At 39.2% G+C, this 12,500-nt stretch overlaps 1 pseudogene; it reads left to right on the top strand.

The window, feature by feature from the left end:
* The first annotated feature begins 760 nt into the window (after positions 1-760).
* Positions 761-12,500, top strand: part of LOC138035219 (PH domain-containing protein DDB_G0267786-like) — a 16,360-nt pseudogene continuing 4,620 nt past the window's right edge.

The raw sequence follows: 12,500 nt of genomic DNA on the forward strand, positions 1-12,500 counted from the left end.
TTTACATGCTTACGGTAATTTTGCCCTTTGTCCAGTGATTAAAATCATGCATGAAAAAAGTCATTCAATTTTGCGACCAGCTTTCACCGTTGAAAAAAAGGGTTAGCAGTTGGGATTTTCCCGCAACTTTGGTAAAATAAATAAGCGATAAAAAATTATTTGTTTCTCATCATGAATTTTGTTTTCAATTTGGAGATAATGGAGCAAAATTGTAATACTTTGGAGCGCGATCCATTCCCTCGATCATTGACTTTGATTCTCCGTATTCCGGAATAAGAATACGTGAAGTGATGAATTCAAAACGGTATGTCTGCGTTTTGAAGCAACAAGGATAATAAAGATATGTTTAAAAATAGCATTTTAAGCAGGTGCTCGACATTTTTATGTGAATCTCCGTAAAACGAAGGATTTCTAACTTGTATTCCATGTAATCCTATTCCGGAATACGGTCAATCGAACGCGCCCTTAGTTTCTTATCAGTCATTTGCTGAAGTGTAACGTTTCTCGTCCAATGAAAGCATCGTAGGAACAAAAACTAGTGTCCAGGCTCATTGGCGAAAAAATGCGCGGAAACTGCTTACGATCTCTCTTACGAAATTTCATCTTGCGAACGAAATGGTGTATTTTCTTCAATGTTCATGAAATAAGCGTTTCAAACAGTCAATGTCTTCGGCTTTTATGTTTTTGAGGATGTTAAGGAGCTGCTTTATCACTAATATCAGATATTTTTCTTCTGTTTTTTTTCGGAAATATCGGAATTATGCGGAAATATTGGAATTATGCGGAAGATGCGGATTTCATTGAATTATGCGGATCCGCATCGCCGCATCCTGTCAGACGCCATGTTTACAGTTTGGATTCCCTTCTGGAGGTAAAAAGATTTTTCTTTTGCATTTACATGTACATGTAAACCAACAGCCCATGACATCTCAGAGTACATATAAATTTAGCCAAGCCTAAAAGCGGAGCTCCCAGGTTATTTATTCTTACAGTAAGTTAACCTGGCTTGAGCCTGCGTTCCAATCAAAACCCAGTACCTGGTCAGGGGTTGATCTTCTAAAAAAAAGCTGACCTCGATGAGCTCTAAACTTGAGCCTGCGGTAGTGGTCACATTGCCGTACAAGGAGAGGTGGACTTAGGTAGGTAGTACAGTGACCAAAACCAAAATTTTTTTTCTCGCACAGTTGAGTTACTATTTTCTTACCCATGGTGCTCTGCGCAGCTCTGCTAAAAATGACTGTGTCAAGTACAGGTAGTACATTTGTACATGTGCAATGTGTATTCATTCCCCATAATTATTTTTGTTATACAAGCTCTGGTTCTTTTCTGACGTCATGGTCCTGACATGCAAATGACACTTTACCCATTGTCAGAAAAAAACTGATTTGATGAATTTTTTCATGTGCAGGATTCAAAGAAGCTTTAAATTGTGTACAGTTGAACCTCGATTATCCGGACTTTTTCTCTGGTCCCAATTTTGTCATGAATATTTATTAGTCATAATCAAGATCCATAGCCATGTTCTTTTTAAAACTTGAGCGTTGAAAAGTGAAGTAAACGCGAGTTTGTTTCGCCTTCAAAAAGCAAAATAATGCAGGGCTCGCAGACGTCGTAACTAATGCAGAACTTTCAAATGATTTCTGATTTGCTTAGAGTTGCTTTGTTGCTAAGTGAAATTTCATGCTCTATTGGTTCGTTCGGCAAACAAGCTACACTACATCATCATCATCATGTTCTTGAAGCGTAAGCGATCCGTTCTTTCGATAAAAGGTAAACAGGCTATAATTTTGCGGTTAGAGAAAGAAGAAAAAGGAACCAATTTGTCAGCTGAATATGGTGGTAGTAAATGGCAGATATCTGATATCCACAAGAGCAAGGAAAAGATCATGATGTTTAATTTGCCGACACGTGTACAGGTATTCACAAGGGACACTGAAGATTTAGACCATATTGTTTTCCAAATGATTTGCAAATGTTTTGTTTCATGATTAAATGTCTTTTTCTTAATTAATGTAATCAGTTTTTGTTCCTCATTAATATTCATATTCTCGATTATCCGGACCCTCGATTATCCAGACTATTTCGTCTATAGTCCCAACGAGTGCGGATAATTGAGGTTTGACTGTACCTGGAAAAAATTGCAGTACGTTGTCAATTCACTTAAATTGTTTGAAATGTTTTGTTTTTATGGTGAATGTCAAATACTAACTGTTACAGTATGGGCGGTATGACTAGAGCTTGGAATAAAATTTAATGCCCTGGCAACCATGTACAGTGTGCAGGCATGCCATGAATAATATCATTTAACATTTTTGTATTTGCAAAAATGATACATTGTATGTGTTGTTGTAAAATGTTTAGCCAGACACTCTCAAAGATCCACTTAAAATGGGATACCTCACAAAGAAAGGGCACTGGTAAAGAACTGGAAGAAGCGGTATTTTGTTGTCAATCCTGATTACTCCGTGGATTACTTTGAAAATGAAGAGGTTGGTCAAACTTAACAATGTGTAATGATAATCAGTTATTGTGTCGATTTGTCCAGCTGAAAAACTTCACTAAATTACTGTAATGCACAGTATTGCTTCTGTGTGAATAGTCAGTTCATACTATCCTTATCTTCCTATATCAGTGTAAGCTATATGTTTGGCCCTAGTGTAGGAGAACTACATGTATTAATAATAATGATGATGATGATGATGATGATGACCTACATGTACTATAGCTTGTCCCATGGAAGAATGACTGTGACCATGCAGTATTTTTTTTCTGACATCCAACCCAGACAATAATTCATCACATTCATATTTTTTTCTGTGTGTTATAGTAAGGCTCTACCTTTTTCCTTGCATAAAAAAATTAATTATAAAGACCCTCCCCAAATGAACTTAAACCCTTCCAATTACCATGCAAGCATTTTAATAATAAAATTATTATTATTATATTGTAAAACCATTACTTTATCTTGTTACATCCTATAGTAAGATACTTTTTATTTTTCCAAAACTATCAGGCATATGGGAAAGGGTTTAAACCCAAAGGTACAATTTTTCCTTGTGGCTATGAAGTCTTTGCCAACATAGATGAAACAATGGCAGAGAGAGTCAAGAACCTCGCAAAAGTTTTGGGTAAGATAGCCATTATTTTACTTAATATGTCTTATGCCATTTCTTGAAGAGACCCTGATCCTTACTGAAAAATTGCTTATAAGTTTAATTCCCCTAATTATGTTTCAAACAGCAGTTTGAGTTTTCACGAAATATGGCTTTGATAGGCAAAAAGGGAATTAGAACAGAATTATTTTTAGAATGACCAAACATGCATGACTGTTCAACCTGGCAGGTGCAAGCAAGTTAAGGAACAGCTTCCCATTCGGCAAATGTTCTAACAAATCAGACGAGAAATAAAATGTACATGTATACACTGGAGTGGTTTTTAGAAGATGGATAATTAGTTACATAGTATAACTGCATGTCATTGTATTGCAGCTCAAATGTAAGTGTGAGTAGTCTTGAAAGGCAGGGTTTGGAACTTACGTCTACAAGTAAGGTGTAGGAGGTAGTCGAAGGGTGCATGCAGGCATACATCATCATCACTTCTTTTTAAAAGTCTGCAATATTTATCGTAATACTATATAACTTCATTCAAGTCTTAAGTATTGTTTTCAATAGTTAAATTAATTTGATTTACCTCTGAATGGCATTCTAGGTGTGGACGAGAAGGAAGTGAGTTCTCCAGAGAAACTACCCGAGCACACATTTGAAGTAGGTCACTCAAGGAGAAGGTCTTACCTAATCACAGCTGAAAGTGAAGAAGACAAAACAGACTGGGTTGAAACCTTCAAAGTCTGCTGCAGAAAAGCTGATGGTCAGACATGTTGTACTTGAAAACTTGAGGAAGTCAGATCATTTGGGTGGCAGACGTCCTGAGGAGGGCACTTGTTGGTGACTGACCTTTTGATAAAAGTAGCAGAAGTCATCCTCAGGGGCTGATTTCTGTTCAGTTACAAGTAGAAATCTCAAGCATATCACCAATGACAGTCCTTCACAGAACTCTCCTTACGGCTGTACCCATATGAACTTACTTCATGAAGACTATTGTTGATATGACTCCTGGGTTCAAATCATTTGCTAGATTATACTAGAGACACTGAAAAGACAATTCATATATTTGAAGTTGTGAACATATTAAGACTGGATTCTTAGTAATAGTTTGTCATTTTCCCCTTTCACAAGTATGTACAATTTACAGGGCCGTAGCCAGAAAAAAAATATGACTGAGGCAATGTCCATGGTTAAATTATCTTCGGAAGTATTTTAAGTGTTTACGATGCATATTACATAATAAAGACAACACTGGAATCACGCTTTATTTTAAATTTCACGAAACAATGACCGAGGCAAGTGCCTCGGTTTGCCTCATAGTCTGGCTACGGCCCTGATGTACATGAAACCAATTGAAATTTTATCAAGATTGCCTTTCTCTGTCACCCTTAATAAAAATGATGATGTGCATGTAGATGATGTTTATATTGATATTGATAATAATCAGTGTTCTCACCAGGCCGCACCCTTGTACAATTCCCGCAAGAAAAATAGAAACGGCGCATTAAAAGCCATGCATTGCACCCACTTGAGCGTACAAGGATGCTACGAGCAAAAGAGACTTTTAGAAGTATAGTATACTGTAGCAGTCTTGTAATGGTTCCAACGAATACTCCAGTTCTTTGCTTCCTCAACTGAGTGAAAACACTTTAATTGTCAAAGTATTCAATACCCCTTTCAAAGCCTTCAATTTTGTTGACTTTTGCCTTTGTCAGTCACACGAGTGTTGCCTTGGCCACCGTATTGGATCATATAGGTAATTTGAGTACCGGTAATAGGTAATTTAGAATGTGAGGCAGGCTCATGTTATTCATCCTGGCACAGAGAAAATTAGATTCTTTCTTTCACCCTAAAGTACCAAGGATTTATGAAAGTGTAGAAGACATAAAATGCTTGTGAAGAGGACAATGAAGAGCACAATGTAGCAAGCAAAGATCAAAAAGCTATTTCAGTGAAGAAAGACCTTGTTTTTGAGTGAGAGTGAATAGCAGTCAAAATATCAAACAAATCAAATATATAACATATACAATATAATTATATTGTCGAAGGGTCACCATTGCAAGAGTTCAAATTTGAACGTCCATTGATGAAATGGACCGAGAAATTTTGAACTATTTTTTCCACCCTAGTTATGGAGCGCAAATAACTTTGCCCCGTTTAAGGATGGTGCCTACCAATTAAAGGCATTTTTTGCGCGGTTTACTGAACATGTGGGAAAAGCAGATCTTAACAAGTGCTATCGAAATTCAAAAAGAAAATGGGAGGTAACCACGCATTTTTCGAACATAATTAAAAAAATAACCAACAATATTATTTTGTAAAAAGCTTTAAAATACGAAGCAATGTATGGCGTTCTTTTCCAAATTGAAGCTTAATAATCTCTGAAAAATGCATGGTTACCCCCAGTTTTCTTTTTGAATACCACATGCACTTGGTAAGTTCTGCTTTCTCCGCATAGTTTTGAACCGCGCAAAAATATCACCGTAATTAATAAGCACCACCCATAGGAAATCCAAGTATCTAGAGATGCGCAAACCGTATGCACAACAACATTAGTAGGCAAGTTCTTAACCCATTGACTCCTGAGGGTTCCCCATTGACGAGGCCGGTTTGGGTGTTAAAGGGTTAAGCTTCTGCAGGGCCCCTATTTTTCAGGAAAGAGGGGGGGGGGGGGACTCCCTAAGAGAAAATCCTGGTGAGAACACTGAATAATGCAATACAGGAGTTTGTACTCTAGGGGATTCATTAATAAGATCGATACATTTGTGTACATGGGATTGTATTCATAATAGTGTTGATTTCTAACCATTATATCATATTATTATACATTGGTGTCACCAGCTCGATTTTGATTGGCTATAAGCACGCAGCTAATTCTTGCATGCTCTGTTTCTCTTACGTCATACCTACAAACAATAGATTTTATATATGTAGAATTGACGTCATACCTACAGACAATAGTTTTGTGCATGCAGAAGTGACGTCACCTGACACACTAACCAGCTGTTTGATCAGTTTTGTCATGGTGGAGCTCAGCTCAGGAATATGCATAATAAAACAATTATTGAATTTGGTTTTCGCATGTTAGCGATAATTATCAAGGCCTCAGTTTGTGTTATCCGCCTCAGCCTTCGGCTTCAGCAGATAACACAAACTTTGGCCTTGATAATTATCGCTAACATGCTCAACCTCATCCAATAATTGTTGAATAATATTATTATACAATATAATATTGATACAAGGATTGAAACTTAAATAGAAATGAGCAAGTAACAGATTGTGTTGATTAGTTGAATCATTAATATGAAATATTCCCTTCTTGCATGCACATGCACAATACCAGGTCTAAGGAGTGAAGATCCTGTGGGTCGTGCAGCATTCAAAACTGCAATCTGGAAGACGTATTGGAGACACAGGATTGGAGGCACCGAAGAACAAGTGAGAAGATTGCTTAATATGCCAAAAGCTTGTTGTTGCAAAATTAGAACACCATTGCTACATGTATCTTTGTTTGGTTTAGTGAATTATCTCCATTCTTGTGACCCTATATAGTAAATGTTTACGCAGTGACTTACCTGAACGTTTTTATGTTTCAACTCGGAGGTGTTGGTATTTATTATTTACAGCTGTCTATGTAAGCACTTGTGATTGGCTTGTGCCATAATGTTTGCATTGGATTTGGTAAGCAATATCAAGGATAATAATATTACTAATAAATTGAATTGATTAATCAATCAATCCATAAATGATTGTATTGACAGCCACTCAAAATTATGTATGTATGTGATGGGGAGGCGGAGGAGCTCTTGGCAAACCCTACTGCGATTACATGTGTACCAGGGGTTTACCGACTGCCACTACTGCTGGTCTAACATCATAATGTCATGCAAACCAATGAGAGAAAATAATATTAGATGTATCTACCAGTAACCCTAACCCTATAACCCACCTGACCCTACTGAGTTCCCATTGAGTAGCAGTAATGAAGAAGAAGAAGAAGCAGAAGAAGAAGAAGAAGAAGAAGAAGAAGAAGAAGCAGGAAAAGAATAAGAAGTAGAAGAAGGGGAAGGGGAAGAATCGGCAGTGCTAATCACCCTTTAAAAAGTCACTGCTTACGAGCCAGAAGGCCCATCAGGCCGGCGCTTATCTCCGGTTTCCGTAGCATGAAGCGACTAGGAGTATTTATACTCCCCCCTAGATGGGATGCTACTCCATCGCAGGGTTACCCCCAGCATTACGCCTGTACCCATTTATACACCTGGGTGGAGAGAGGCACCGTGAGAGTAAAGTGTCTTGCCCAAGAACAAAACACAATGTCCCCGGCCAGGCCCTGAACCCAGACCACTCGATCCGGAGTCCAGCGCACTAACCATGAGGCCCCCGCTGCCGAAGAAGAAGAAGAAGAAGAAGAAGAAGGGGAAGAATCCGCAGTGCTAATCACCCTTTACTTGCAGTATTGAGGACTGAATTGCGAAAGGGCGCAGCTCACAAAATCGGGCTGAAAGCATACAAAGGTGCCCCTGGCTGCTGCTATACAGTTTGATGTCAGAGAATAGCACCACAGCTAGGTGTTAATTAGCTGTGAGGTGATTTTGATGAAGGAAGAAAACCGAAATGAGTACCCGGAGAAAAACCCTTGAGTCAGGTTGAGATCGACTGAAACTCAGCCCACATGCAGGCCAGGGCCAGAGTTGAACCCCAGCTCGCAGTGGTGGGAGGCCCGATAGATAACCACTAAGCCACCAAGGGTGGCAAGGTGTGCTTGCAGTTTCAATTTGCAGTTACTAAGTGATAAAAACTTTTGACTTGCTATTTCAGGTGTTGAGTGACATCCTTGTAGACAGAATCAATTACCGAGTGATGACCTCTGTGTATGCTGAGATAAAAGGCGGCTGGACAATGAAACAGAAGATTAAAGAGCAGGTTTATTTAAAATCATATGACTCTCATTAATGCCAAATCCCTAAGCAATGGCAATGGCCGTTTACTTAAGACACTCAATAAAGGATTGCCCTATAAGAGAAGTCACTACAATTTCATTGTAATGGGTGACAGTCTCTAGAGTACAAACAAGCTAAAACTAGGCTCGGCAGTGATACACTGTAGTGCAAGCCACGCTACAGGATGCCAGGATGCTCAGGGAAATGAACCCAAACAGATCACAAATGTTTTTGTTTTTTCTCCTTGATTCTAATGGGAAGAAAATAAATGGTATGTACGCAGAATTTTTCCTTGCGAAGGGTACTGTAGTGAGAAAATGACTACCTACATGACAAGCATTTGACTGGGACGGGGATGGGAAATTTGAACACCTGACGAAGAGGAGACGAGTTATCCTTCACTGTCGAAGTACATGTACAAGGTCATGTAAATTAATCCAATGTGATCGTAACATTAGTTTTGACACTTCATAATAATGTGAACAGCTAGCAGAGTACACGTTGTAATATTCCTATTCCTAGAGTCTACAATGACCTTAGTTTACATGTATCTGGGTTGTTTTGTTCCTTTGCGTGTTTGTGTTTAGGTTGTAAAGACCCTCGACTCTCTGGTAATGGCCATGGTCATTCCTTCATGGAAAGGAATGCAAGAATCTTCGCAGCAGATGAAAGGTGTTCTAGAGCCAACTATCAAAGACAAGAAAGACGAACTTATAGCCGCGCAAAGAAAAGTCATGTGGGACTTATCAGGTAAATTTACGGTAAACAAAAGTTCTCGGAGGTTCCGACTGATGTGACCCTCGTCAAAGCAAAGTCTAGGAATATAACAAATATATTTGAACTGCGATGCCATCGCATTTATGAGCGTTACTTTAGCAGCAGCGAAATGAAAGCCTAAAAAATTCAGGTGTCGGTTCAAACATCTTTTATTGTTATATACTGTACCTAGACAATACATTATAAAGTGTATAATATTTTCGTTATCACCATCATTCTAGAAGCTACGCGTCAATCAGTATGAAGTACTGTACGTCTTATTTTTCCATTAGAACTGTTGAAAAGCACATTGGAGAAAGTTATGAGTGACATGAAAGACATGATGAAAGAGATAGTTGGTCTTCTTAAGCCAAAGGTAAAACGATAGCTTGTCGTTGATGTCTTCCTCTGTCATGGCCGTAATTTCGCTATTGTTGCTGTTGTTGAGTTGTTCATTATTTAGGCAAGCCTAAATGCAGAGCTCTTCAATTGTTGCTTGTTTGTGCATACTAACTATGGTTTGTGTCAGATATTTTTATGACTAGGCTGCTTTCCATACGACCGGTCCAGCCTCAGTGCGCATGACTATAAATTAGTTTTTCGTCATCATTATTGAGCCGGTTTTCTCGTGCTCGCGCTTGCTCTTTCTTCCGCTGCTCGTCACTATCATTTCGTCTCTTTATTCGGCTTCTTTCCCTCTCCCCTCTCCCCCTTTCTCTTCCTCCCGTTCTCGTTGTCTGTCACTGATATTTCGCTCGTTTTCGTGTGCTCTCAGTCGCTCTCCTTCGTATTGACCATCGTTTACTCGTTGCCTGCTTGCTTTGTTTGTTTGTTTGTTTGTTTGTTTGTTTTTTTTTTGTCTCTCTCTTTCTCTCAGTCTTTCCTCGTTGTACAACGTACTGTATGAAAAAATCAATACTTAGCTTCTTTTGTGGGTGTCTTAAGAATTTTGCTTGTTTCGGTAAAACTCAGTCTCAAATGCAGTACCCTGGCTATACAACTTCCCGCCAAAATCGCGGGTTCCGGCAATGCGACATTTCGCGTATTGACTTACATGAAAAGTTGAAGCTACGGAAGGACGGACGGACGGTCGGACGGTCGTATGATGATGTCATAACCATAATTTCTCGCATCGATAATTCAGCATATTAAGTTTCATATTAGTTTAGCGCCTTAGTATGAAGTATGAAGCGCTAGTTACATATGTCTAATAACATATACTGTATGCATGCTATCTTTTGTGGAAATTTTAACGTGGTCACGATAACCCAAAATCCATTTTTTTATAAACGTGTCATAGATGGAGCAAGGCTTGACAGAGTTAAGGAACATCTTCGTCAGGAATGTTGACAAAATTATTGAGGAGGCCAAGAATACGAATGAAATCGAATCATCTTTAAAGTCGGTGAGTTTTATTTATTATTGAGAAGTTTGCTCCAACCGTTAATTTGTGAAGAGACCTTTGAACAATTAAATCAGGCCTTGGGGTGCAGGGATGGCGCAGTGGTGAGAGCACTCGCCTCCCACCAATGTGGCCCGGGTTCGATTCCTCGACTCGGCGTCATATGTGGGTTGAGTTTGTTGGCTGTCTACTCTGCACCGAGAGGTTTTCTCCGGGTACTCCGGTTTCCCCTCTCCTCAAAAACCAACATTTGACTTGATTTGCGTTGATTGTTAATTTCACTTTACCGTGTCCCCAATTAGTGCTCCAGCGCTTAATCGACTAGACACTTAAATAAAGTTCCTTTCCTTTTTCCTTTTTCCTTGAGCTGCTTTTGAAAACTTTAATCCAAGCTATCGCCGATCTACAGCATAAGAGAAAAGCAGTGATAAAGGTGACATTGTCACCTATTTAATTCGCTGTGCTGTAATATTTTCTTACCTCGTGATGATGCCGTTGATCGGTGAAAGCTTGGATTAAAATCTTCAAAAGCAGCTCAAGGCCCCACTCATTCATTTGTCTAAATATGCTGCTAAAGGACAACAAGTCTTTTGGTCAATTCTTTAGCCTTTGTGGTTTCCTTTGCTCTTTTTTTTTTTTCAGTTCTTCAAAAAACTGGACTGCCTCCCTCGTTCAGGGCTGTACGACGCCGTCAATTGTACAGCGCATGCCAGTGATTTGCGCAAGTACGACCAACGCATCAATAAGTTGAATGAATATGTTGTCGTGGACGTTGCCAGAGACAGATTGGCTCAGGTAAGGGTGCGAAAAAGAAGACTGTTTGTTGTTGTTATTGTTGTTGTTGAAAAATGCACGAACCAAAGATTAATTTTGAAACGGAATTTATTGCACACAGTGCAACTCGTAATTCAACTTCGTTGCCGTCTCAAGTTGTCGTATTCTTTTATGGCACCTGACGTCACAGTTGCCATATTGGTGAAAAGAACAAAAGCGAAAAAGTCGTTTGAAAATTTGACTATTTTATCATGCAAATCGTGAGCTACATTTTTCTATTGTTTTGGCACCAACATGGGCGTCTTATCACGTGAGTGCAATCAAAGAGTGAACTTCCATCATCATTATCATTTTATTGAAATCTCAGACTTAATCCAGCTTAGTGCAAGTGATCTACGAATTAAATGAAAGCAGATTGAATCAACGGTCAGGTTTTGACGAGGTGGGAACACCTAAGTACTCAGCGAAAAACATCTTGGAGCAGAGTAGAGAACGAACAGACTCAACCTTGATATGACATTGAGTCCAGGAATTAGACTGCAAGCATCCTCTCTCTTTGGTGTAAAATCGTTGAAACGAACAATTCAAAATGGCTGAAACTGTGGGTCGCAAATATCGCGGGCGTTGGTTAGAGCGAACTTCCGCTGTATTTGCGACCCGCAGGTTCAGTCATTCAAAGTTCAACGTACGCGTTCGTTTCAACGATTCTAGAGCAAAAAAGAGACTGCTTGCAGTCTATATACCTGCGGGAATCGAAACTCGGATAACATTGGTGGGAAGCAATGCGCTCACCTCTGTGCCAGCACCTTATCCCCTGTTTGTTTCGAGTATAGTGTTAAAATTAAGGACAGTTTGTGCGCTGTCAGAGGTTAGTTAAAACGAACAAGAGCCGCTGTACTGGTTTTTGAAAGACACAGGTAGTAGCAATGTTTTGATCGTTGAAAAAAAAATATTTCTGATAGCTCATGTAAATTATATTTTGCATAAAACGTGAGACGGAAGCGTGCAATACAGTCATTCCTTTCTTCGTTTCGTAGTACTGAGCCCCTATCCGTAAGGTTACCGGTATGTTACTGACTTATTTTTTTCGAGATCGATGTTCGATTGTTCGCCTCTCTGTTTCTAGTGTATTAGAAAGTAAAAACTGGTTAATTGGAAAGCTGCGTCTCTTTGAATTCATGCATGTGTGTATTGGTTTGAGTTTATCGTCATCCTTTTATAAACGAATCTACGTTTACTCATAACTACACTCTTCAGCATCATTTTACTTTTGCAGTTTCTTGATTCGGCCGTGTACACATTTGAGGAACGATTTAAGGAATTAGTCTCATCCACTGATGGAAAGTCGAATGGACAAACTGCTGCGGGTGTTATGGAGGAAGCAAAGGAAGAAGTATTGATGGTAAGAAAATTGCTGCGCTCCATGTTGTGCTCTTTATGTATATTATACTGCAGAGTTTCCAGTGGTGTGCCGCAAAACCAAACCTTGCGTGTTGGGGGACTCTAGCAAACACGTCTTTGATG

This window comes from Montipora capricornis, unplaced genomic scaffold (genome assembly GCF_036669925.1).
Source record: "Montipora capricornis isolate CH-2021 unplaced genomic scaffold, ASM3666992v2 scaffold_321, whole genome shotgun sequence".
Taxonomy (NCBI): Eukaryota; Metazoa; Cnidaria; class Anthozoa; order Scleractinia; family Acroporidae; genus Montipora; species Montipora capricornis.